This window comes from Arachis hypogaea, chromosome 19 (genome assembly GCF_003086295.3).
Source record: "Arachis hypogaea cultivar Tifrunner chromosome 19, arahy.Tifrunner.gnm2.J5K5, whole genome shotgun sequence".
Classification (NCBI taxonomy): domain Eukaryota; kingdom Viridiplantae; phylum Streptophyta; class Magnoliopsida; order Fabales; family Fabaceae; genus Arachis; species Arachis hypogaea.
Genome location: NC_092054.1, coordinates 94,584,855 through 94,609,971, shown reverse-complemented (window position 1 = coordinate 94,609,971; position 25,117 = coordinate 94,584,855). Strand labels below are relative to the sequence as shown.

Here is a 25,117-nt window from a genome sequence, read left to right as displayed (position 1 = left end):
TTCAATATGAATGTGATGAATGTGACAATCATCATCATTCCCTTACGAACGCGTGCCTGACAACCACTTCCGTTCCACCTTAGATTGAATGAATATCTCTTGGATCTCTTAATCAGAATCTTCGTGGTATAAGCTAGATTGATGGCGGCATTCATGAGAGTCCGGAAAGTCTAAACCTTGTCTGTGGTATTCCGAGTAGGATTCAGGGATTGAATGACTGTGACGAACTTCAAACTCACGAGTGCTGGGCGTAGTGACAAATGCAAAAGGAGGGTGAATCCTATTCCAGTATGATCGAGAACCTCAGATGATTAGCCGTGCCGTGACAGAGCATTTGGACCTTTTTCACAAGAGGATGGGATGTAGCCATTGACAATGGTGATGCCCTTACATAAAGTTTGCCATGGAAAGGAATAGGACTAATTGGATGAAGACAGCAGGAAAGCAGAAGTTCAGAAGAACGAAAGCATCTCTATACGCTTATCTGAAATTCTCACCAATGAATTACATAAGTATTTCTATCTTTATTTTCTATTTATTTATTATTATTCGAAAACTCCATAACCATTTGATATCCGCCTGACTGAGATTTACAAGATGACCACATCTTGCTTCAAGCCGACAATCTCCGTGGGATCGACCCTTACTCGCGTAAGGTTTTATTACTTGGACGACCCAGTGCACTTGCTGGTTAGTTGTGCGAAGTTGTGAAGTTATGTTTGGACCATGGTATTGTGCACCAGTTATTGGCGCCATTGCCAGGGAGAGAACGAACAACAAATTTTACAACCTCAGGGATCACAATTTCGCATACCAAGTTTTTGGCGCCGTTGCCGGGGATTGTTCGAGTTTGGACAACTGACGGTCCATCTTGTTGCTCAGATTAGGTAATTTTCTTTTTGTTTTATTTTCAAAAAATTTCTCATCTGTTTTCGAAAATTTCTTCAGAATTTTTAAGAATGAATTCTAGTGTTTCATAAAGCATGTTGAAGCCTGGCTGGCTGTAAAGCCATGTCTAAATTCTTTTGGACTGGGGCGTCCAACCCAACATTATCAAGAGCAAGCTAGTTGTTGCTAATCCATCAGCTGTTGTATGCTTGATTTGTCACTTAAAGCTTGGCTGGCTAGTGAGCCATGTCTAATTCCTGGACTGAAGCTTTAGACTAAGAATGCAAGATTCCTGGAATTCATATTCAAAATTTTGGAATCCTTATTTTCCTTTTTCAAATTAATTTTCGAAAAATCCAAAAAAAAATTTAGAAAATCATAAAAATAAAAAATATTTCATGTTTCTTGTTTGAGTCTTGAGTCAGATTTTAAGTTTGGTGTCAATTGCATGTTCATCTTGCATTTTTCGAAAAAATCATGCATTCATGGTGTTCTTCATGATCTTCAAGTTGATCTTGGTAAATCTTCTTGTTTGATCTTGATGTTTTCTTGTTTTGTGTCTTTTCTTGTTTTTTATGTGCATTTTTGCATTCATAGTGTTTGAACATGAAAGATTTCTAAATTTGGTGTCTTGCATGTTTTCTTTGCATTGAAAATTTTTTAAAAATATGTTCTTGATGTTCATCATGATCTTCAAGGTGTTCTTGGTGTTCATCTTGACATTCATAGCATTCTTGCATGCATTCATTGTTTTGATCCATAACTTTCATGCATTGAGTCTTTTTCATGTTTTTCTCTTTCATCATTAAAAATTCAAAATTCAAAAAAAAATATCTTTCCCTTTTTCACTCATAAATTTCGAAAATTTGGATTGACTTTTTCAAAAATTTTTAAAATCTAGTTGTTTTTATGAGTCAAATCAAATTTTCAATTTAAAAATCTTATCTTTTTCAAATCTTTTTCAAAAATCATATCTTTTCCATTTTTTTATTTTCGAAAATTTCAAAAATCTTTTCCAAAATATTTTCAAAATCTTTTTCTTAATTTTATATCATATTTTTGAAAATCACATCATCAATTAATGTTTTGATTCAAAAATTTCGAGTTTGTTACTTACTTGTTAAGAAAGATTCAAACTTTAAATTCTAGAATCATATCTTGTGATTTCTTGTGAGTCAAGTCATTAATTATGATTTTAAAAATCAAATCTTTTTCAAAACTAATTCTAATCATATCTTCCTATCATATCTTTTCTTTTAAAAATCTTATCTTTTTCAAAAATTTGATTTTCAAATATCTTTTCTAACTTCTTATCTTCTTATCTTTTCAAAATTGATTTTCAAATCTTTTTCAACTAACTAATTGACTTTTTGTTTGTTTCTTATCTTTTTCAAAACTACCTAACTAACTCTCTCTCTCTAATTTTCGAAAATCTCTTCCCTCTTTTTCAAAAATTCTTTCTAATTAACTAATTGTTTCAATTTTTAATTTTAATTTGAGTTCATTCCTAATTTTCGAAAATCACTAACCCCTTTTCAAAATTTTATTTTCAAAAATCCTCCTTCTCTCTCATCTCCTTCTATTTATTTATTCATCTACTAACACTTCATCTCACCCAAATTCGAACTCCCTCTTCCATCTGTGTTTGAATTTTCTCTTCTTCCTTTCTTTACATTACATTCTTTTCTTCTTCTACTCACACAGGGGAACCTCTATACCTGGGTAAAAAGGATCCCTATTATTATTATTTTTCTGTTCCCTCTTTTTCATATGAGTAGGAGCAAGGACAAGAACATTCTTGTTGAAGCAGACCCTGAACCTGAAAGGACTCTGAAGAGGAAACTAAGAGAAGCTAAAATACAACAATCCAGAGATAACCTTACAGAAATTTTTGAACAGGAAGAGGAGATGGCAGCCAAAAATAATAATGCAAGGAGGATGCTTGGTGACTTTACTGCACCTAATTCCAATTTACATGGAAGAAGCATCTCAATTCCTGCCATTGGAGCAAATAATTTTGAGCTGAAACCTCAATTAGTTTCTCTGATGCAACAAAACTGCAAGTTTCATGGACTTCCATCTGAAGATCCTTTTCAGTTCTTAACTGAATTCTTGCAGATCTGTGATACTGTTAAGACTAATGGAGTAGATCCTGAAGTCTACAGGCTCATACTTTTCCCGTTTGCTGTAAGAGACAGAGCTAGAGTGTGGTTGGACTCTCAACCTAAAGATAGCCTGAACTCTTGGGATAAGCTGGTCAAGGCTTTCTTAGCCAAGTTCTTTCCTCCTCAAAAGCTGAGTAAGCTTAGAGTGGATGTTCAAACCTTCAGACAAAAAGAAGGTGAATCCCTCTATGAAGCTTGGGAGAGATACAAGCAACTGACCAAAAAGTGTCCTTCTGACATGCTTTCAGAATGGACCATCCTGGATATATTCTATGATGGTCTGTCGGAATTAGCTAAGATGTCATTGGATACTTCTGCAGGTGGATCCATTCACCTAAAGAAAACGCCTGCAGAAGCTCAAGAACTCATTGACATGGTTGCTAATAACCAGTTCATGTACACTTCTGAGAGGAATCCTGTGAGTAATGGGACGCCTCAGAAGAAGGGAGTTCTTGAAATTGATACTCTGAATGCCATATTGGCCCAGAATAAAATATTGACTCAACAAGTCAATATGATTTCTCAGAGTCTGAATGGAATGCAAGCTGCATCCAACAGTACTCAAGAGGCATCTTCTGAAGAAGAAGCTTATGATCCTGAAAACCCTGCAATAGCAGAGGTGAATTACATGGGTGAACCATATGGAAACACCTATAATCCCTCATGGAGAAATCACCCAAATCTCTCATGGAAGGATCAATAAAAGCCTCAACAAGGCTTTAATAATGGTGGAAGAAACAGGTTTAGTAATAGCAAGCCTTTTCCATCATCCACTCAGCAACAGACAGAGAACTCTGAACAAAGTACCTCTAATTTAGCAAACTTAGTCTTTGATCTATCTAAGGCCACTCTAAGTTTCATGAATGAAACAAGGTCCTCCATTAGAAATTTGGAGGCACAAGTGGGCCAGCTGAGTAAGAAAATCACTGAAACCCCTCCTAGTGCTCTCCCAAGCAATACAGAAGAAAATCCAAAAGGAGAGTGCAAGGCCATTGACATAGTCAACACGGCCGAACCTAGAGAGGAAGGGGAGGAGGTGAATCCCAAGGAGGAAGACCTCCTGGGACGTCCAGTGATCAACAAGGAGTTTCCCTTTGAGGAACCAAAGGACTCTGAGGCTCATCTAGAGACCATAGAGATTCCATTAAACCTCCTTACACCCTTCATGAGCTCTGATGAGTATTCCTCTTCAGAAGAGAATGAGGATGTCACTGAAGAGCAAGTTGCCAAGTTCCTTGGTGCAATCATGAAGCTGAATACCAATTTATTTGGTAATGAGACTTGGGGAAATGAACCTCCCCTGTTCACCAATGAACTAAATGCATTGGATCAATTGAGATTGCCTCAGAAGAAACAGAATCCTGGAAAGTTCCTAATACCTTGTACCATAGGCACCATGACCTTTGAGAAGGCTCTATGTGACCTTGGGTCAGGAATAAACCTCATGCCACTCTCTGTAATGGAGAAACTGGGAATCTTTGAGGTACAAGCTGCTAAAATCTCATTAGAGATGTCAGACAATTCCAGGAAACAGGCTTATGGACAAGTAGAGGACATATTAGTAAAGGTTGAAGGCCTTTACATCCCTGCTGATTTCATAATCCTAGAAACTGGGAAGGATGAGGATGAATCCATCATCCTTGGAAGACCCTTCCTAGCCACAGCAAGAGCTGTGATTGATGTTAACAGAGGTGAACTAGTCCTTCAATTGAATGAGGATTCCCTTGAGTTTAAAACTCAAGGACATCCTTCGGTAAACATGGAAAAGAGGCACAGTAAGCTTCTCTCAAAACAGAGTCAACCAGAGCCCCCACAGTCAAACTCTAAGTTTGGTGTTGGAGAGTCTCAACAATACTCTGAACATCTGTGAGGCTCCATGAGAGCCTACTGTCAAGCTATTGACATTAAAGAAGTGCTTGTTGGGAGGTAACCCAATTTTTATTTATCTAATTTTATTTTTATTTTTGTTGTTCTTTCATGTTTTATTAGGTTCATGATCATGTGGAGTCACAAAATAAATAGAAAAATCAAAAACAGCAGAAGAAAAATCACACCCTGGAGGAAGGACTTACTGGCGTTTAAACGCCAGTAAGGAGCATCTGGCTGGCGTTCAACACCAGAACAGAGCATGGATCTGGCGTTAAATGCCCAAAACAAGCAGCATCCTGGCGTTCAGACGCCAGGAATGCACACTGAGGAAAGCTGGCACTGAACGCCAGAAACAAGTATAGAACTGGCGTTCAACACCAGAAACATGCTGCATCTGGGCGCTGAACGCCCAGAACAAGCATCAATTCGGCGTTTAAACGCCAAAATTGCATGCAAAGGCATTTTACATGCCTAATTGGTGCAGGGATGTAAATCCTTGACACCTCAGGATCTGTGGACCCCACAGGATCCCCACATACCTCCACTCACCTAACCTCCTCATAATCATATATCACCCTCTCTCTCCATTCACAGTCATCCCTTCTGTTCTCCATTCACCACTCACATACATACACCTACCTACACCCACCCGCTCAAAATTCAAACCATCACTCCCTCCTTTTCACACCTCATAACCACCTTAAACCCCATATAGCCAAATACACACATCCCTCCATCTCCTCCATATCTTCTTCTTCTTCTTCTATTCTTTCTTCTTTTGCTCGAGGGCGAGCAACATTCTATGTTTGGTGTAGTAAAAGCATAGCTTTTTTTTGTTTTTCCATAACCATTGATGGCACCTAAGGCCAAAGAAACCTCTAGAAAGAGGAAAGGGAAGACAGAAGCTTCCACCTCCGAGTCATAGGAGATGGAGAGATTCATTTCAAGGGTCTATAGCTCAGTGGTAGAACATTTGACTGCAAATCAAGAGATTCCTGAGATACCTCAGGGGATACATTTTCCTCCACACAATTATTGGGAGCAACTAAGGGTGGAACATCAAGAGCACTCCATCATTCTTCATGAAATTAAAGAAGATCAAAGAGCAATGAAGGAGGAGCAACAAAAACAAGGAAGAGACATAGAAGAGCTCAAAGACATCATTGGTTCCTCAAGAAGGAAACGCCACCATCACTAAGGTGGACTCATTCCTTGTTCTCAAATTTTCTGTTTTTCGTTTTCTTATGTTAAATGTTTATCTATGTTTATGTCTTTATTACATGATCATTAGTGTCTAAGTGTCTATGCCTTAAAGTAGTGAATATGAATCCATCACCTCTCTTAAATGAAAAATGTTTTTAATTCAAAAGAACAAGAAGTACATGAGTTTCGAATTTATCCTTGAACTTAGTTTAATTATATTGATGTGGTGACAATACTTTTTGTTTTCTTAATGAATGCTTGAACAGTGCATATGTCTTTTGAAGTTGTTGTTTAAGAATGTTAAATATGTTGGCTCTTGAAAGAATGATGACAAGGAGACATGTTATTTGATAATCTGAAAAATCATAAAAATGATTCTTGAAGCAAGAAAAAGTAGTGAATACAAAAGCTTGAAGAAAAAAAATAGCGAAAAAAATAGAAAAAAAAAAAGAGAAAAAGCAAGCAGAAAAAGCCAAAAGCTCTTTAAACCAAAAGGTAAGAGCAAAAAGCCAATAGCCCTTAAAACCAAAAGGCAAGGGTAATAAAAAGGATCCAAGGCTTTGAGCATCAGTGGATAGGAGGGCCTAAAGGAATAAAATCCTGGCCTAAGCGGCTAAACCAAGCTGTCCCTAACCATGTGCTTGTGGCGTGAAGGTGTCAAGTGAAAACTTGAGACTGAGCGGTTAAAGTCAAGGTCCAAAGCAAAAGAAGAGTGTGCTTAAGAACCCTGGACACCTCTAATTGGGGACTTTAGCAAAGCTGAGTCACAATCTGAAAAGGTTCACCCAATTATGTGTCTGTGGCATTTATGTATCCAGTGGTAATACTGGAAAACAAAGTGCTTAGGGCCACGGCCAAGACTCATAAAGTAGCTGTGTTCAAGAATCAACATACTGAACTAGGAGAATCAATAACACTATCTGAACTCTGAGTTCCTATAAATGCCAATCATTCTGAACCTCAATGGATAAAGTGAGATGCCAAAACTATTCAAGAGGCAAAAAGCTACAAGTCCCGCTCATCTGATTGGAGCTATGTTTCATTGATATTTTGGAATTTATAGTATATTCTCTTCTTTTTATCCTATTTGATTTTCAGTTGCTTGGGGACAAGCAACAATTTAAGTTTGGTGTTGTGATGAGCGGATAATTTATACGCTTTTTGGCATTGTTTTTAGTATGTTTTTAGTAGGATCTAGTTACTTTTAGGGATGTTTTCATTAGTTTTTATGTTAAATTCACATTTCTAGACTTTACTATGAGTTTGTGTGTTTTTCTATGATTTCAGGTATTTTCTGGCTGAAATTGAGGGACTTGAGCAAAAATCAGATTCAGAGGTAGAAGAAGGACTGCCGATGCTATTGGATTCTGACCTCCCTACACTCAAAGTGGATTTTCTGGAGTTACAGAACTCAAAATGGAGCGCTTTCAATTGCGTTGGAAAGTAGACATCCAGGGCTTTCCAGCAATATATAATAGTCCATACTTTGACCGAGTTTAGATGACGCAAAAGGGTGTTGAACACCAGTTCTACGCTGCAATCTGGAGTTAAATGCCAGAAACACGTCACGAACCAGAGTTGAACGCCAAAAACACATTACAACTTGGCGTTCAACTCCAGAAGAAGCCTCTGCATGTGTAAACTTCAAGCTCAGCCCAAGCACACACCAAGTGGGCCCCGGAAGTGGATTTATGCATCAATTACTTACTTCTGTAAACCCTAGTAACTAGTTTAGTATAAATAGGACTTTTTACTATTGTATTAGATATCTTATGATTTTAGTTCATCTTTGGATCATATTGATCACGTTTGGGGGCTGGCCATTTGGCCATGCCTGAACCTTTCACTTATGTATTTTTCAACGGTAGAGTTTCTACACTCCATAGATTAAAGTGTGGAGCTCTGCTGTTCCTCATGAATTAATGCAAAATACTACTGTTTCTTTATTCAATTCAACTTATTCCGCTTCTAAGATATTTGTTCGCACTTCAATATGAATGTGATGAACGTGACAATCATCATCATTCCCTTACGAACGCGTGCCTGACAACCACTTCTGTTCCACCTTAGATTGAATGAATATCTCTTGGATCTCTTAATCAGAATCTTCGTGGTATAAGCTAGATTGATGGCGGCATTCATGAGAGTCCGGAAAGTCTAAACCTTGTATGTGGTATTCCGAGTAGGATTCAGGGATTGAATGACTGTGACGAACTTCAAACTCGCGAGTGCTGGGCGTAGTGACAGACGCAAAAGGAGGGTGAATCTTATTCCAGTATGATCGAGAACCTCAGATGATTAGTCGTGCTGTGACAGAGCATTTGGACCTTTTTCACAAGAGGATGGGATGTAGCCATTGACAACGATGATGCCCTTACATAAAGTTTGCCATGGAAAGGAGTAGGACTGATTGGATGAAGACAGCAGGAAAGCAGAAGTTCAGAAGAACGAAAGCATCTCTATACGCTTATCTGAAATTCTCACCAATGAATTACATAAGTATTTCTATCTTTATTTTCTATTTATTTATTATTATTCGAAAACTCCATAACCATTTGATATCCGCCTGACTGAGATTTACAAGATGACCATAGCTTGCTTCAAGCCGACAATCTCCGTGGGATCGACCCTTACTCACGTAAGGTTTTATTACTTGGATGACCCAGTGCACTTGCTGGTTAGTTGTGCGAAGTTGTGAAGTTATGTTTGGACGACCATGGTATTATGCACCAGTTATTGGCGCCATTGCCAGGGAGAGAACGAACAACAAATTTTACAACCTCAGAGTAACAATTTTGCATACCAGGCGTACCACGCCCAGCAATTCACCTTGGTCCAGTAGCTAGCGTGCCACGCTTGGTCCTTCAGGTGGCATGCCTAAGTGAAAATCTGGAGCTGGCGTGCCACGTCTTCGACACCAACTGACATGCCCAGCCTTTGCTTTGGCCCTTTTTAACATTGGCGTGCCACGCCTGGATGCTCAAGTGGCATGCCTAAGAGAGGATGAGAGCTTGGCATGCCATGCCTTCGACACCAAGTGGCACGCCCAACTTTGCTTTGGCCTCCTTGACCCAGGCATGGCACGCCCAAGTGACAATTGAGAGCTGGCATGCCATGCCTTCGACACCAAGTGGCACGCCCAGCCTTTTGGGCTTTCAACCTCTTCTCTGGAAACTTGTACTAGCGTGCCACGCCTTGATGCTCAAGTGGCTCGCCCCTTTAGTGTGGCTCTTTTAAGCTTGGCGTGCCACGCCTGGGCCTTTAAGTGGCATACCCAAGTTACAATTTGAAGCTAGCGTGCCATGCCTTTGATACCAAGTGGCACGCCCAAGTGATGATCCCCTCTGGATGGATGAACTGGTGTGCCACGCCTCATGGTTCAAGTGGCACGCCCATAGTATGTGATGGGCTAGGCGTGCCACACCCAGCATGGCGTGCCACGGCCATTTAGTGGCCTTCAGCATTGCTCTCTGGAAAACTACACTGGCGTGCCACGCCCAGCTCTTGGCGTGCCACGCCCATGTAAAGGCTTTGGGTGTCCTCTTCTGGAAAACTGTGCTAGCGTGCCATGCCCAGCTCCTGGCGTGCCACGCTCATGTAAAATGTTCAAACATGTTTCTCTGGAAATCATAACTCGCGTGCCATGCCCAGTTCCTGGAGTGCCACGCCCATATAGAGGACTTGAGGATCCTTTTTGGAATTCAATACTGGCGTGCCGCGCCCAGCTCCTGGCGTGCCACGCCCATAAATTTTTATGGCGTTTGCTTCAAGTGGCATGCCAGTTTCACACGCCCGGCTTGTTTTGTTGTTTTCTTCCCTTTTTGTTGCTCTTTTCCACCTGAAATTCAGCACAACCCCATTTCAAAGTAATGTACCATAATATTCATCAAATAGTTCATGAATTGGAATGATCAAATGAGATTATGCTCTTTTATGGTCCTTTATAGGTAAGAAAAAAAGGGTAAATGATGCAAGTCATTAGTAGGGTATGATGAATTCAAATTGGGATTGCTTCATAGAGTGGGAGAATCAATTTAGGGAGGAACCAATTGCATATGAGCAACACTCATGGCAAACACTTCCTCTATACTACAATGAGACAAACCCTCCCCATGTGAATACCAAATCCAAAGATATGAGAGATACCCCATACACAACCCTCAACCACCAAACTTTCAAGTACCACACCCTCCACCTCCATGGAATTAAAATGTCTATACACCTTGTTACCAACCATATGAACCATCACCATATTATACACCACCTCAATACCCTTACCCACATGATGCACCTTCCAACTTTACAACCTTTCTCCCAACCTTTGAACCTTCTTTTCCATTAAATTGTGAAGTTCTCCAACCCTTGCCCTAAGAACAGCAAGACCTTCAAGCATTCTTCCAAGAGCAAAAAGGGTTCCGAAAGAAGCAAGGGGAGTTCATTGCGACCATAGCCGAAGTGGTGAACCGCTTGGCCTCACTACGCTCAACCACTCAAGACATCCCCCTTGAAGAAGGTGGAGGACCAAGTAAGAAGTGTAGAGAGGAAGAGAACATGGAGTCTCAAGGAAAGGAAGAGGAGCTAAGGCTTGAATCACAAGAGGAGGAAGGTAGAACTAGTGAACCGAAAGGGGTGAATGGAGAATTGTGGAAGTTTGATCAAGAAGTGGATTGTATTATCAATAATTTTTTGTCCACCTTGGTCAACCCCCTCAATGATCTTAAAGAGCCTCCCACTTTTGAGTTTGAGAGAGATAGGGAAGAGCTAGAAAAGAGTGGTGAGGAAGAGGTAGTCAACCAAGAAGTGGAGACATACATGCAAGAGTTTACAAGATTGACTCCAACCCAAGGACAATTTGAATGGGTAACCATTTCCTCCATGAACTTCATAGGCCCATACCAATATGCTCTCTTGGAAACAGACCACCAACTTAAGGTGCTTTGTGGAGTGTTGAATGGTGAAGAAATGGGTGTTGGTTGTCAAAGGAACTCAATGCATAAATGGTGCAAGGTCAAATTGGGAAGATTCCAAGATCTCATTGGGTGCTCAAAAGGTGCTTGGAGAGGTTATTCATCCAAGGGCACAAGTGAAAGCCAACAAGAGGATGATAGAGAAACCAAAGTGTGGGATCCGGGCATACATCTTTACAACCAACAATTTTGGATCTCGATTTTTTGCTTGAGGTTGCTTGAGAGTTTAATGTACTTCGTTTGGGATCCCAGAGGATTTTTGAAGAGCAAGCAGGGTTGGCAACTCAACGATGGATGGAAGCACAAGCCTCCTTAATGTGAGCTCCAACCAAAAGTCCAACTTGAGGACTTAAAACCAAAGTGCTAGGTAGGAGACACCCCACCATGGTAATATCCTTTCAACTCTTCTTTCTTTTAGTTTTGTTTATTGAATTTTGTCTCTTTGATTAGCGTAGTTTGATTGCATTCTAGGCTTGGATTAGTCGCATTTTATGTATGATCATGTATTTTTGATGAATGATGTGTTTTGGGCTTGAAATCCCTTGATTGATATCATGGTTGGTGCCTTAGAGGCTTTAAAAATGTTGCAGAAACAGAGTTCTGTACGTGTGCACAGCATTGTGCGTATGCACACCACCCATGTTTTTTCCAATCTGTGCGTGCGCACAGCAGAGTGCGTACGCACACTTGGTTGCACGCATTCTGTTCGCAGTGCTCACACCCTCTATGCACGCGCACCCCACCACATTTTCACTCTGTGCGTGCGCACACTTTCTGGTACGTACGCACACATTGTCATTTTACCTGCTTTCAAAAAAAAGTGTTCTGTGCGTGAGCACGGCTCTGTGCGCATGCACACATCTTCTGACCCTCTCTGCCAGCAGCGCTCGCACGTCTTGTGCGTATGAACGCCCCAAATTTTTGCTGGTGTGCGTACGCACATTCCTTTGTGGTACGCACGAGTCGCAATCTGGGCAGTAATTTGAAAGCTGCCCTATTGCGCTACTCCCCCACCCACTTTCTTCTTTCCTTCTTTCTTCTTCTACTCCCCTACCCTAGCCAAACCCCACCCCACCCTTCCGGCGACCACCGCCATCGCCATCCGACCGCCGCCGCCGGCGCCAGAACCACCACCGCCACCACGTCCCTCTCTCTTTCCCTTTCTTCTATTTTATTCTTCTTTTCTCATTCTTCTTTCTTCTATTTCTTCTTCCTTCTTTCTTTTTCTTCTTTCCTTCTTCTCTTCTCCTGCGAAACTCCGTCGCCGTGACCCTCGCAATGGCTATCACAAGTGCCGCTGTTATCTATCTTTTTCTTTTCCATCCCTCAACTTTTAAATTTTCTTGTTTAACTCTTCTTTTCTTTTTTTATTTCCTTCCTTAATTTTTATCTTCTTTATTTAGTTTTGATAATCTAGCTTGAGTTTTGCTTAATTATTTGTTGGTTGAATTGCAAGTGTTTCAATTTCTGATTTATGGGTTGTTCATTCTTGAATCTTTGGCTTGAAATTGATGAATATGTGCACCGCATACCATGTGTTTGTTTAAATTCCTGAATAATCTTTTTTGTTTAATGCATATGTTTAAATTCCTTATTTGGCATTCTAGTCAAGAATTGTGTACTTTTAAATGATTATGATATTATTTTGGATTGAAATTTCAATAATGTACTTGTTTAATGCTTTGAGTTGCTAACACCAAATTGATAAATTTGACTTCTTTTTGGTGGAAGTTTTAACAAGTACATATTGAATTTAGTAAATTGAATTGAATTGCTTGTTCATCAAGGTTTTTAAGTCAATATAATCACATCACAACGTATTTGCTCCTTGTTAATGCTTTGTATTTGTTTGAGTTGACCTGACTTAATTCTTGTCAAGACTTATCACTTTTTGTAACAAACACCTTAACCATGTGATTATTTGATTATTCCTAAGGATGAATAAGTAATTTTCTCCTCATCATTGCATTGATTATTATTTGTTGTGCTATTTTATATCAATTTTGCTCTTCTACTTGCACAACTTTAATATCCAATAATTCCTACATTCAATTCACTCTTGTTGCAATTGCCTAAGTTTGCTTATATTTAATTGATGCTCATTCATTGCTTGCATCTTAGGCCATTTAGTTGAGGAACTCATGCTTACTTTTTGATTGTGTGGATGCCATTTTAACTGGCCATTGTGTGTCTTCTAACCGCGCGCATAATTGGAATACACACATGGCTCAATTTTTTTATCATACCACACCACTATGTAACTTCCTCAATTAAATGCTTGTTTGTTTTCTTTTTGCTCCAAGCATACAATGTATTTGCCCCCTCCTTTATCTTTTTGTGCTACTTGCCCTATGAGTTCTAATTATACTTTATTCATTCTTTTCGAGGATGAGCCGTGAAGGCAAGCAGCCGGGAGAGGAGAAGGACACCGTGGACGAAGATGCCAAGAATGCATTAAACTTGGTAGTTTCCACACAACCTAAGCCCCCACATCCGCCAGTTGAAGGTGGAGCTCTTGAGAGACATTCTCCCCGGATCGTGTTCATGCACGGAGGACCGTGCAACGCTTAAGTGTGGCAGAGAATTCGTCATTTTGGGGTGTAAACTTACTGTTCCGAACACTTTGCATGTTATTTTGTTTCTTTTTATTATGTTCCTTGTAGATATTTGGAGTTTTTGATTGTTGCATTGCACTTTCTTCTAGTATATATATATATACATCTTAGTTCATCCATAGTTATTGCATTTTGCATCTTTTCCATAGTATATAGTTTATAGATAGAAGTTGTGATTGGATGATGTGAATAGTATAGCACCTAGTTCAATTTTGTCCTAATTGTTCATGTTAATTTTTTGCAATGTTGAAAATTAGGAATAAAACTAGAAAATTTTGAAATTTGCATCCATCACAACATACATACATATAGGAAATAATTTTGGTGAAAAACAACAAAGATTTCCAAGAATTTTATTTTTAGGGCATTCTATTGAATTGATTTGGAAAATTATTTTTAAACTTGCTTGAATGATTTTCATGGGACATAGAAGAGTGATAGAACAAAATAACTTTGTGAGTTGTTGAGCCTTAATGAGTGGTTACACATTATAACTACTATTTTGTTCATTGTGTGTTATATCCTTCTATGATTGTGATCTTGGTTTTGCTTGATTCTTTATTTTCGATAATTGATGTTTGAATGTATTGAGCATGATTGAGGCCATCTTTGAATTAAGCTTACTCACCCATATAGCCTTACCCTTGCATCTACCCTTGTTAACCCCTTTTGAGCTTTTTAATCCCCTTTGTTCTAATTATTAGCACATCACAACCCTAAGCAAAAAAAATATGAATTACCTTGAATTGCATCTTTGATTAGTTTAGGTTGAGATGTGTATGTCATTTAAGTGTGGGGAAAATTTTGGGAAGCATTGATAGAGAAAAATTTTGTTTTGGGTAATTATTGAAAAATTTGGAAAAATGGGTGCACATTCATGTGTCAATTTGTTTTAACCATATGCATTTGTCATAGAAAAAAAATAAGAGGGGACAAAGGTTGCCCCAAAGAAAATAAAAAAAATGAATAAGGAATGCATATGTGTTTTGAATAGAAACTAAGGCATGAATGTAAGTGAAAAGAAGTAATGAGCGGTTAGAATGCATTTTTTGTGATTTGATTGATATAGGTTGAGTGTGATACTTAAACTAATCAAGGATTCAATTCAATTTAGTCTACTTAGCCATATTTATCCTACCTTAATCCTAACCCCATTACAACCCTAATAAGTCCTCATGATAATTGCATTCATTTATCATATGTTTGTTGATTGTTAGATGAAAGGTGTAAGAACCGCAACTAATCAATCGGTTAATTAAAAGATTATAATGCCCAAATTAGATTCCGAAAAGTTAGAATGATAATTAAAGGATTTAACGGTGATTTTTGGACTCATTGGGTTTTTCTAAGTCAGAAAATGTGCTTCTGTGAAAAACCGTGAAAAACTGCGAACTGGCAGTTGAACTGGTTGAACCGGTTCAAGTCTGCCTGGTACCGTTGGTGCACGAAATTGTGATCTCTGGTAATGGCTCCAAAAACTTGGTGCTCTAATCTCAATTCATAATTTGTCACAACTTCGATACAACTAACCAGCAAGTGCACTGGGTCGTCCAAGTAATACCTTACGTGAGTAAGGGTCGAATCCCACGGAGATTGTTGGTATGAAGCAAGCTATGGTCACCTTGTAGATCTCAGTCAGGTGGATATAAAATATTAATGGGGTTTTCGAAAATAAGTAATAAAAGAAGGATAGAAATACTTATGTAAATCATTGGTGAGAATTTCAGATAAGCGTATGGAGATGCAATCGTTCCTCTGAACCTCTGCTTTCCTGCTATCTTCATCCAATCAGTCTTACTCCTTTCTATGGCTGGCTTTATGCAAGGGCATCACCGTTGTCAGTGGCTACATCCCCTCCTCTTGTGAAAATGGTCCAAGATGCCCTATCACGGCACGGCTAATCATCTGAGGTTCCCGATCATGCTGGAATAGGATTCACCCTCCTTTTGCGTCTGTCACTACGCCCAGCACTCGCGAGTTTGAAGCTCGTCACAGTCATTCAATCATTGAATCCTACTCGGAATACCACAGACAAGGTTTAGACTTTCCGGATTCTCTTGAATGCCACCATCATTCTAGCTTACACCACGAAGATTCCGATTAAGAGATCTAAGAGATACTCATTCAATCTAATGTAGAACGGAAGTGGTTGTCAGGCACGCGTTCATAGGGAATGATGATGATTGTCACATTCATCACATTCAGGTTGAAGTGCGAATGAATATCTTAGAAGCGAAATATGATGAATTGAATAGAAAACAGTAGTACTTTGCATTAATCTTTGAGGAATAGCAGAGATCCACACCTTAATCTATGGAATGCAGAAACTCTACCGTTGAAAATACATAAGTGAAAGGTCTAGGCATGGCCAAATGGCCAGCCCCAAACGTGATCAATAGATCAAAATATAATCCAAAAATGTCTAATACAATAATAAAAGGTCCTATTTATAATAAACTAGTTACTAGGGTTTACAGAAGTAAGTAATTGATGCATAAATCCACTTCCGGGGCCCACCTGGTGTGTGCTTGGGCTGAGCTTGAGTGTTGCACGTGTAGAGGTCCTTCTTGGAGTTGAACGCCAGCTTTTGTGCCAGTTTGGGCGTTGAACTCCACTTTGCAGCTTGTTTCTGGCGCTGGACGCCAGAATTGGGCAGAGAGCTGGCGTTGAACGCCAGTTTGCGTCGTCTAAACTTGGGCAAAGTATGGACTATTATACATTTCTGGAAAGCCCTGGATGTCTACTTTCCAACGAAATTAGAAGCGCGCCATTTCGAGTTCTGTAGCTCCAGAAAAACCACTTTGAGTGCAGGAAGGTCAGAATCCAACAGCATCAGCAGTCCTTCTTCAACCTCTGAATCTGATTTTTGCTCAAGTCCCTCAATTTTAGCCAGAAAATACCTGAAATCACAGAAAAACACACAAACTCATAGTAAAATCCAGAAATGTGAATTTAACATAAAAACTAATGAAAACATCCCAAAAAGTAACTAGATCCTACTAAAAACATACTAAAAACAATGCCAAAAAGCGTATAAATTATCCGCTCATCACAACACCAAACTTAAATTGTTGCTTGTCCCCAAGCAACTGAAAATCAAATAGGATAAAAAGAAGAGACTATACTATAAATTCCAAACTATCAATGAAACATAGCTCTAATCAGATGAGCGGGACTTGTAGCTTTTTGCCTCTTGAATAGTTTTGGCATCTCACTTTATCCATTGAAGTTCAGAATGATTGGCATCTATAGGAACTCAGAGTTCAGATAGTGTTATTGATTCTCCTAGTTCAGTATGATGATTCTTGAACACAGCTATTTTATGAGTCTTGGCCGTGGCCCTAAGCACTTTGTTTTCCAGTATTACCACTGGATACATAAATGCCACAGACACATAATTGGGTGAACCTTTTCAGATTGTGACTCAGCTTTGCTAAAGTCCCCAATTAGAGGTGTCCAGGGTTCTTACACACTCTTTTTTTTTTTGCTTTGGACCTTGACTTTAACCGCTCAGTCTCAAGTTTTCACTTGACACCTACACGCCACAAGCACATGGTTAGGGACAGCTTGGTTTAGCCGCTTAGACCAGGATTTTATTCCTGTAGGCCCTCCTATCCACTGATGCTCAAAGCCTTGGGATCCTCTTTATTTACCCTTGCCTTTTGGTTTTAAGGGTTATTGGCTTTTTGCTCTTGCCTCTTGGTTTTAAGAGCTTTTGGCTTTTTCTTTCTATTTTCTATATTTTTTTTTCGCCCCTTTTTTTTTTCTTCTGCAAGCTTTGTTCTTTGCTGCTTTTTCTTGCTTCAAGAATCATTTTTATGATTTTTCAGATTATCAAATAACATGTCTCCTTGTCATCATTCTTTCAAGAGCCAACATATTTAACATTCTTAAACAACAACTTCAAAAGACATATGCACTGTTCAAGCATTCATTCAGAAAACAAGAAGCATTGTCACCACATCAATATAATTAAACTAAGTTCAAGGATAAATTCAAAACTCATGTACTTCTTGTTCTTTTGAATTAAAACATTTTTCATTTAAGAGAGGTGATGGATTCATAGGACATTCATAACTTTTAAGACATGGTTACTAACTACTAATGATCATGTAATGAAGACACAAACATAGATAAGCACTTAACATAGAGAAAACAAAAAATAGAAGAAATAAGAACAAGGAATGAATCCACCTTAGTGATGGTGGCGTTTCCTTCTTGAGGAACCAATGATGTCCTTGAGCTCTTCTATATCTCTTCCTTGTCTTTGTTGCTCCTCCCTCATTGCTTTTTGATCTTCTCTTATTTCATGAAGGATGATGGAGTGCTCTTGATGTTCCACCCTTAGTTGTCCCATGTTGGAACTTAATTCTCCTAAGGAGGTGTTGATTTGCTCCCAATAGTTTTGTGGAGGAAAATGCATTTGAGGCATCTCCGAGATCTCATGGTGATGAGCTTCCTGCGCCTCTTGAGCTCCATGAATGGGCTCTCTTGCTTGCTCCATCTTTTTCTTAGTGATGGGCTTGTCCTCTTTAATGAGGATATCTCTGGCCTTAGGTGCCATTAATGGTAATGGAAAAACAAAAAAAGCTCTATGCTTTTACCACACCAAACTTAGAATGTTGCTCGCCCTCGAGCAAAAGAAGAAAGAATAAAAGAAGAAGAAGAAGATATGGAGGAGATGGAGGGATGTGTGTATGGATGTGAGTGGTGAATGGAAAACAGAAGGGATGACCATGAATGGAGAGAGAGAGGGTGAGGTGGGTGGGGATCCTGTGAGATTCACAGATCCTGAGATTATCCTGTGGGGTCCACAGACCCTGAGATGATCCTGTGGGGTCCATAGATCCTGAGGTGTTCAAGGAATTACAACCTTGCACCAAATTAGGCATGTAAAATGCCCTTGCACACAACTCTGGGCATTCAGCGCCAGGTTGTGCCCATTTTGGGCGTTCAGCGCCAGAACCATGCTCTGTCCTGGCGTTGAACGCCAGACAGGTGCTTCCTCTCCATGGATGCAGAGAGAGATCCTTGAGTTGTAAACACAAGGTTGTCCTTATTTAGTTGAAAGATCAATTCTCCTCTGTCCACATCAATCACAGCTCTTGCTGTGGCTAGGAAAGGTCTTCCTAGGATGATGGATTCATCCTCTTCCTTTCCAGTATCCAAGACTATGAAGTCAGTAAGGATGTAAAGGCCTTCAACCTTCACTAACACGTCCTCTACTTGTCCATAAGCCTGTTTTCTTGAATTGCCTGTCATCTCTAATGAGATTTTAGCAGCTTGCACCCCATAGATTCCCAGTTTCTCTATTACAGAGAGGGGCATGAGGTTTATTCCTGAACCAAGGTCACACAGAGCCTTAAAGATCATGGTGCCTATAGTACAAGGTATTATGAACTTTCCAGGATCCTGTCTCTTCTGAGGCAATGTCAGTTGATCCAGATCACTTAGTTCATTGGTGAACAAGGGAGGTTCATCTTCCCAAGTTTCAATGCCAAATAATTTGGCATTCAGCTTCATGATTGCACCAAGGAACTTGGCAGCTTGCTCTTCAGTAACATCCTCATTCTCTTCAGAAGAGGAATACTCATCAGAGCTCATGAATGGCATAAGGAGGTTCAATGGAATCTCTATGGTCTCTAGATGAGCCTCAGAGTCCTTTGGTTCCTCAAAGGGAAGCTCCTTATTGATCACTGGACGTCCCAGGAGGTCTTCCTCCTTGGGATTCACGTCCTCTCCTTCTCTTACAGGTTCGGCCATGGTGCTTATGTCAATGGCCTTGCACTCTCCTTTTGGATTCTCTTCTGTATTGCTTGGGAGAGTACTAGGAGGGATTTCAGTGATCCTTTTACTCAGATGGCCCACTTGTGCTTCCAAATTTCTAATGGAAGACCTTGTTTCATTCATGAAACTTACAGTGGCCTTGGATAGATCAGAGACTAAGTTTGCTAAGCTAGATGGATTCTGCTCAGAATTCTCTGTCTGTTACTGAGTGGATGATGGAAAAGGCTTGCTATTGCTAACCCTGTTTCTTCCACCATTATTAAAGCCTTGTTGAGGCTTTTGATCCTTCCATGAGAAATTTGGATGATTTCTCCATGATGGATTATAGGTGTTTCCATAAGGTTCACCCATGTAATTTACCTCTGCTATTGTAGGGTTCTCAGGATCATAAGCTTCTTCTTCAGAAGATGCCTCTTGAGTACTGTTGGATGCAGCTTGCATTCCATTTAGACTCTGAGAAATCATATTGACTTGCTGAGTCAATATTTTGTTCTGAGCCAATATGGCATTCAGAGTATCAATTTCAAGAACTCCTTTCTTCATAGGCGTCCCATTATTCATAGGATTCCTCTCAGAAGTGTACATGAACTTGTTATTAGCAACCATGTCAATGAGTTCTTGAGCTTCTGCAGGCGTTTTCTTCAGGTGAATGGATCCACCTGCAGAAGTATCCAATGACATCTTTGATAGCTCAGATAAACCATCATAGAGTATATCCAGGATGGTCCATTCTGAAAGCATGTCAGAAGGATACTTTTTGGTCAGCTGCTTGTATCTTTCCCGAGCTTCATAGAGGGATTCTCCTTCTTTCTGTTTGAAGGTCTGAACCTCCACTCTAAGCTTGCTCAGCTTTTGAGGAGGAAAGAACTTGGCTAAGAAAGCCGTGACCAGCTTATCCCAAGAGTTCAGACTGTCTTTGGGTTGAGAGTCTAACCATATTCTAGCTCTGTCTCTTACAGCAAAAGGGAAAAGCATGAGCCTGTAGACTTCAGGATCTACTCCATTAGTCTTAACAGTATCACATATCTGCAAGAATTCAGTTAAGAACTGAAAAGGATCTTCAGATGGAAGTCCATGAAACTTGCAGTTCTGCTGCATCAGAGAAACTAGCTGAGGTTTCAGCTCAAAGTTGTTTGCTCCAATGGCAGGAATGGAGATGCTTCTTCCATGTAAATTGGAATTAGGTGCAGTAAAGTCACCAAGCATCCTCCTTGCATTATTATTATTTTTGGCTGCCATCTCCTCTTCCTGTTCGAAAATTTCTAACAGGTGCTTGCTGGATAGTTGTAATTTAGCTTCTCTTAGTTTCCTCTTCAGAGTCCTTTCAGGTTCTGGATCTGCTTCAACAAGGATGTTCTTGTCCTTGCTCCTGTTCATATGACAAAGAAGAGGGCACAGAAAAATAATAATAATAATAGGGATCCTTTTTACCCAAGTATAGAGGTTCCCTTTAGGTGAGTGGAAGAAAAGGAGAAGAAAAGAGAGAGAGGGAATTTTCGAAAATAGTTTTTGAAAAAGGTCAGTGATTTTTTATTTTTTATTTTTTATTTTTTTATTTTTTTTCGAAAATTAAAATAAAAAAATTAAAATAATTAGTTAATTAAAAAGAATTTTTGAAAAAGAGGGAAGATATTTTCGAAAATTAGAGAGAGAGTTAGTTAGGTGGTTTTGAAAAAGATAGGAAACAAACAAAAAGTTAGTTAGTTATTTGAAACAAATTTGAAAATCAATTTTGAAAAGATAAGAAGATAAGAAGTTAGAAGAGATATTTTGAAATCAAATTTTGAAAAAGATAAGATGAGAAGATATTTTTGAAAAGGTATGATTGAAATTGGTTTTGAAAAAGATTTGATTTTTAAAATCACAATTAATGACTTGATTCACAAGAAATCACAAGATATGATTCTAGAACTTAAAGTTTGAATCTTTCTTAACAAGTAAGTAACAAATTTAAAATTTTTGAATCAAAACATTAATTGATGATGTTATTTTCGAAAATATGATATAAAAATAAGAAAAATATTTTTGAAAAATATTTTTTTTTGAATTTTCGAAAATAACTAAGAAAGAAGAAAAAGATTTGATTTTTGAAAAAGATTTTGAAAAAGATAAGATTTTTAAAATTGAAAATTTGCTTTGACTCATAAAAATAACTAGATTTTAAAAATTTTTGAAAAAGTCAAATCTAATTTTCGAAATTTTAGGAGGGAAAAAGGGAAAGATATTTTTTTTTATTTTTGAATTTTTATGATGAGAGAGAAAAACAAGAAAAATGATGCAATGCATGAAAGTTATGGATCAAAACAATGAATGCATGCAAGAATGCTATGAATGTCAAGATGAACACCAAGAACACTATGAAGATCATGATGAACATCAAGAACACATTTTTGAAAAATTTTTAATGCAAAGAAAACATGCAAGACACCAAACTTAGAATTCTTTAATGCTTAGACATAAAGAATTCAGGAATGCATATGAAAAACAAGAAAAGACACAAAACATGAAAATGCAAAGATCAAACAAGAAGACTTACCAAGAACAACTTGAAGATCATGAAGAACACTATGAATGCATGATTTTTTTGAAAAATGCAAGATGCACATGCAATTGACACCAAACTTATAACATGACACATGACTCAAACAAGAAACACAAAAAATATTTTTGATTTTTTTTTTTTTATTTTATGATTTTTTTGTATTTTCTTTTAATTTTTTCGAAAATCATTTTTAAAAAAAAGGAAAATAAGGATTCCAAAATTTTTAATATGAAGTCCAGGAATCTTGCCATGTTAGTCTAAAGCTCCAATCTGAGGGTTAGACATGGCTTAATAGCCAGTCAAGCTTTAGCAGAACTTTACATTCAGCAACCAATTTGCTAAGAAAGATAAAGAAGCTCTTCTCTTGAGTCCAAAAGAATTGAGACATGGCTTTACAGCCAGCCAGGCTTCAACATGCTTCATGAAACACTAGAATTCATTCTTAAAAATTCTGAAGAAAAATATATTTTTTTGAAATCATTTTTATTTTAAATTTTTTTTTTCGAAAACAAAGGAGAAATTTTTCAAAGATTTTTGAAAATTTTTTTTTTTTTTGAAAACTTTTTGAAAAGAAAACGAAAAGAAAGTTACCCAATCTGAGCAACAAGATGAACCGTCAGTTGTCCAAACTCGAACAATCCCCGGCAACGGCGCCAAAAACTTGGTGCACGAAATTGTGATCTCTGGTAATGGCTCCAAAAACTTGGTGCTCTAATCTCAATTCATAATTTGTCACAACTTCGATACAACTAACCAGCAAGTGCACTGGGTCGTCCAAGTAATACCTTACGTGAGTAAGGGTCGAATCCCACGGAGATTGTTGGTATGAAGCAAGCTATGGTCACCTTGTAGATCTCAGTCAGGTGGATATAAAATAGTAATGGGGTTTTCGAAAATAAGTAATAAAAGAAGGATAGAAATACTTATGTAAATCATTGGTGAGAATTTCAGATAAGCGTATGGAGATGCAATCGTTCCTCTGAACCTCTGCTTTCCTGCTATCTTCATCCAATCAGTCTTACTCCTTTCTATGGCTGGCTTTATGCAAGGGCATCACCGTTGTCAGTGGCTACATCCCCTCCTCTTGTGAAAATGGTCCAAGATGCCCTATCACGGCACGGCTAATCATCTGAGGTTCCCGATCATGCTGGAATAGGATTCACCCTCCTTTTGCGTCTGTCACTACGCCCAGCACTCGCGAGTTTGAAGCTCGTCACAGTCATTCAATCATTGAATCCTACTCGGAATACCACAGACAAGGTTTAGACTTTCTGGATTCTCTTGAATGCCGCCATCATTCTAGCTTACACCACGAAGATTCCGATTAAGAGATCTAAGAGATACTCATTCAATCTAATGTAGAACGGAAGTGGTTGTCAGGCACGCGTTCATAGGGAATAATGATGATTGTCATGTTCATCACATTCAGGTTGAAGTGCGAATAAATATCTTAGAAGCGAAATATGATGAATTGAATAGAAAACAGTAGTACTTTGCATTAATCTTTGAGGAACAGCAGAGCTCCACACCTTAATCTATGGAGTGCAGAAACTCTACCGTTGAAAATACATAAGTGAAAGGTCCAGGCATGGCCAAATGGCCAGCCCCCAACGTGATCAATAGATCAAAATATAATCCAAAAATGTCTAATACAATAATAAAAGGTCCTATTTATAATAAACTAGCTACTAGGGTTTACAGAAGTAAGTAATTGATGCATAAATCCACTTCCGGGGCCCACTTGGTGTGTGCTTGGGCTGAGCTTGAGTGTTGCACGTGTAGAGGTCCTTCTTGGAGTTGAACGCCAGCTTTTGTGCCAGTTTGGGCGTTGAACTCCACTTTGCAGCTTGTTTCTGGCGCTGGACGCCAGAATTGGGCAGAGAGCTGGCGTTGAACGCCAGTTTGCGTCGTCTAAACTTGGGCAAAGTATGGACTATTATACATTGCTGGAAAGCCCTGGATGTCTACTTTCTAACGCAATTGGAAGCGCACCATTTCGAGTTCCGTAGCACCAGAAAATCCACTTTGAGTGCAGGAAGGTCAGAATCCAACAGCATTAGCAGTCCTTCTTCAACCTCTGAATCTGATTTTTGCTCAAGTCCCTCAATTTCAGCCAGAAAATACCTGAAATCACAGAAAAACACACAAACTCATAGTAAAGTCCAAAAATGTGAATTTAACATAAAAACTAATGAAAATATCCCAAAAAGTAACTAGATCCTACTAAAAACATACTAAAAACAATGCCAAAAAGCGTATAAATTATCCGCTCATCAACCGTACGAGAAAAAGTGAAAACCATCAAAAACTTTAGAAAAATATTAGAAGTTGAAAATCGGGCATTAATTTTAAAGGTTTGACCCGAAGTTGGGTCAAACGAGCTAAAAATGCTAACGTGTTAGACCGGGCCCAAGCCCAACATATAAAAGGCTCAATTAATGAACCAATCAGCACAAACACACTCAAACACACCCATCAGAAATTGAAAGGAGGAGAGGAGAAGAGATTGAGCACTATTCATCATCTTCTTCCCAAGCTCATATCTTGAGATACAGAGCTCCGATCGTCGCACCGTTTGTGGCTACGCGTTCCTTGTGAAGAGCTCTACATAACCCATAAAAGAAACTGGAGAAGTAACCACGAAATCTTTTCTATTCTTCTCTTCAAAATTTCGGTTCTTAGGGCTTTGGGATTAAGTGAGTTTTTGTGATTTTGGATGTTTAGGTTTGCTCTCATCCTTGCTTAGCATTGGATTTTTGCTATCACATCTATTGGAAAAGGTAAGAGCCATTAAACTCTTGTGAAATTTCAAGTTTGATGAGCCCTAGGTTGAATTATTGTGAATTATGTGTGTTATATCTTGAAGTTGTGATTATTGGAACTTGTTGGAGCTTATTGGTGGCTTGGTTTGTGTTGGAAAGCTCATTTGGTGCTCATTTTGGGTTTTGGTTCACATAGGGGATCGGTCAAGGTATGGCTTCGGTTTCCTCTATGTAGTATATAATATTCAAGGACACTTAGGCTAGTGACCTATAGGATAGGTTTGAAATAAAATGATGGTAGATATGTTGAATGTTGATG

The 25,117-nt window shown here is 38.8% G+C and overlaps 1 non-coding gene across 1 annotated transcript; it reads right to left on the bottom strand.

Annotated features, from left to right (window-relative positions):
- Positions 1-3,189: 3,189 nt before the first annotated feature.
- Positions 3,190-3,297, bottom strand: LOC112781037 (small nucleolar RNA R71). Its single transcript, XR_003191836.1, has one exon. It is a non-coding gene; the product is annotated as a small nucleolar RNA R71 (small nucleolar RNA).
- Positions 3,298-25,117: the final 21,820 nt, after the last annotated feature.